The following is a 3,296-nucleotide window of genomic DNA, read 5'->3' on the forward strand; positions in this document are numbered from 1 at the left end:
CAAGGCAGTGGGGAAGATGTTTGGGTGGGTTTCCCGGCATTTCAGGCTCCTCAAAACACAGCACCATAGAGGCGTTCCTGGTTCAACTCACTGAGTACCTAAAAACCCTCCCTCCTTCCCTTCCTTTCTCTCTCTCTCTCTCTCTCTCTTTCTCTCTCTCTGTCTCTCCCTTCCTTCCTTCCTTTTCTTTTTCTTTCCTTTCTTCTTTCTCTTTCTTGCCTCTGTGATTATCGGTTTTGGTGGTAGTTTTCTGCATTCACAGGTGAGGACAGAGACTGAAAATATCCTTTCTAAATGTACCAATTTAGGAGGTTGGTGGCGGGGTCCGTCTGCCTTGGGGGTCACTCCTCGCCAGCCCTTTAGCTAGGGTCTTAATGCGCGTCCTCTCGTGGTTCTAATCTGAGCTCCATGCCCCGCGGGTGCCTGCAGGGGCCGGACCATCTGGTCCAACTTCTGCCTTGGCAACGCCCGCCGGAGGTTTCAGCCCATTTCACAGACCTGGTGGCGGCGCCCCGGCCTAGACCTAGGGACCTTGGGCCCGGAGAGGTCCCGGTGGGAAGGTGAACAGGGCTGCGGCCGCCGCACCCCGGTCTGCGACGTCACTGCCCTTGCCGCCGATTGGCCGCCTCGCCCCGCGCGCTCTTCCAACATTTTCTCCGCGTGGCTCTTCCAACCTTTTCTCCGCCGGCTGGGCGGGCGGCTGTTCCTAGGCGGCCGCTCTGCGCCTCGGCGTTTCCTCCAAGGCTGCCCACTGGAAGGACCTGCCGGAGAGGGTAGAGGGCATAGAGTCAAGATCAAGGTCAGAAGCCCCCTTGGGTTGGGGAAGGGGGGTTTAGGAGCCCAGGAGCTGGGGTCTCAGGAGAGACCCAAGATCTGACTTCAGAGGCCTGAAAAGGCCTGTGCAATGGCGCTTCAGCCCGGGCGATGCGTCTCACGCCTGTAATCTCAACACTTTGGGAAGCCGAGGCGGGTGGATCACTCGAGCCCAGGAGTTCGAGACCAACCTGGACAAATACCGAGACCCCAGTCTCTATTATATAAATAATAATGGTAGGAAAAAGCCTGTTCCAGCTGAACCTGCTTGAAGTTGCGTTGCTGTTGGAACCACCAGATTGCGTTTCTTTCCCCATTTAAGGGTTAGCTCCTTGGGAGCAGACAACTGTCCTCACTGACCGGGAGGAGGATCGCTCAGTAAATGCTTGCTTGACGAATAAGTAACCAGATAAGATAAGGCAGCTCCAGTCCCTGGAAGGCCAGAGACTAGCCAGCGTGCCACTAGGTGGCCCGCTGCAACCAGGTGCGGCCGGCAGAAGGCGCTGCCGGGACATGGCAAAGGAGCCGCCGGGAGCCTGGTTCGGCTTGGGTTTCTGAGGCTTTAGGCAGGCGCCGGGCTCCGGAGGCGGGCGCCAGGTGCACAGTCTCGAGCCACTGCAGGCAGGCGTCGACATCCGCCATGTGAGCGCGAGCTGGAGCTTCACCGCCTTCGTGACCAGTGGAGGCCGCCTCGAGCTGTAGGGCTCAGCGAGCGGCGCAGCGGGAGGCTGCAGGGACGCGTGGGCCCCGGAGGGGCTCCTCGTGGTGCTGCGCGCCGGGCCCGGATCGGGGGCGTTACTCCAGGCCTGGGCGCCGGCTCGGCCCTGCGCGGGGATCCCTTGTGGGCCCAGAATGTGGTGCTGGAGGCCGAAAGGGAAGACGATCCCGGCAGTGAGGCCCAGGCTGGGAGGCTGCCCCTGCTGCCCCGCGCCGGTGCCTATGTGAGCCTGCAGCCGCCCTTCTGCCGGCCTCTGGCTCCGGAGCTGCGGGTGCGCCAGCTGGAGCTGGGCGCGGAGCACGCATTGCTGCTGGACGCGGGGGGCCAGGTGTTCTCCTGTGGCGGGCAGGCATGGACAGCTGGGCCATGGGACCCTGGAGGCAGAGCTGGAGCCAAGGCCCTTGGAGGCGTTGCAGGGCCTAGCCATGGCTCAGGTGGCCGCGTGGGGCTGGCATTCTGTCTGTGTGCGTGAGACTGGGGATATCTATATCTGGGGCTGGAATGAATCAGGGCAGCTCGCCCTGCCCACCAGGAGCCTGGCAGAGGATGGGGAGACAGTTGCAAGGGAAGCCACAGGACTGAATGCAGATGGCTCCCAGGTGAAGAGAATGGCGGGGGCTGAGGATGGAGCCCCTGCGCCCTTCATAGCTGTCCAGCCCTTCCCAGCTCTACTGGATCTCCCCCTGGGCCCAGAAGCAATCAAGGCCAGCTGTGGATCCAGGCACACGGCTGTGGTGACACAGGACCTGTACACCTGGGGCTGGGGTAAATATGGACAGCTGGGCCACAAAGACACCAGCAGCTGGGATCCGTCCCGCCGAGTAGAATACTTCGTAGATAAGCAACTCCAAGTAAAGGCCATCACCTGTGGGCCCTGGAACACCTACGTGTATGCTGTGGAGAAAGGGAAGAGCTGATGTGCGTAAGTATATGTAAAACGCCTGTGAAACTCCCATCTGGGTCAAGGAAAACTATTGCCAGCACCCCAAGGGCCCTGTATTTGCCCCTTTCCATCACAGTCTTCCCTTTCACCTTCAAGCACGGTCCTAAATTTGTCTGCTTTAGAAACAACTGGAGAGCATTGAAAACTCTGCTGCCAAAGGTCAGCATCCTGACAGTGAAAGCCTGGGGGTGTGGCCTAGATAGTGGTAGAGTCCAAGCTCCGCCCACCTCACCCAGGGAAATTTGATGTGCAGCTGAGATAGGAGCACGTTCCAGGTCATCTTCCTTTTCAGTCTCTTCCCGGTTTTCGTTTGAATTTTGCCGTATTTGTATGCATTTTTATTCAACATGGGTGTTTGCCTTTGAGTGTTAGGTAAATGGAATCGTCCTGTATATGTGCTTTTGTGTCATTTTTGTCACTCAGCATTGTGTGAGCTATCCTTGTTGGGTCCCGGAGTTCATTCATTTTTAATGCTATATGGTGTTCCGTTGTATTAATATACCTCAAGTGATACAGTCTTGTTGATAGTCATCTTTACCGTTTCTGATTTTGGTCATTCCACGTAATACTTGGAGTAGTGTTGTGTACATGTGCACACGTTCCTCTGCAGAACATTGAGTTGAATTGCTAAGCCAAGAGATGCCTTTAATTTCACTAAATAACTCTTTCCCACCAGCAGTGTGGGGTTGACTGTGTCAGGTAGATGAGCGCTGATTTTAATTTGCATTTCCCTGAATACTGAGGAGGTTGAGTAGCTTTTCATTTGCGTATTGGATGGCCAGTCATGGTGGCTCAGCACTTTGGGAGGCTGGGGGTGGGGGT

The 3,296-nt window shown here is 57.1% G+C and overlaps 1 pseudogene; it reads left to right on the forward strand.

Moving 5' to 3' along the window:
• The first annotated feature begins 1,326 nt into the window (after positions 1-1,326).
• Positions 1,327-2,540, forward strand: LOC101054003 (RCC1 domain-containing protein 1-like; annotated as a pseudogene).
• The last annotated feature ends 756 nt before the right edge of the window (positions 2,541-3,296 follow it).

Source organism: Saimiri boliviensis, chromosome 10 (genome assembly GCF_048565385.1).
Source record: "Saimiri boliviensis isolate mSaiBol1 chromosome 10, mSaiBol1.pri, whole genome shotgun sequence".
Lineage (NCBI taxonomy): Eukaryota > Metazoa > Chordata > Mammalia > Primates > Cebidae > Saimiri > Saimiri boliviensis.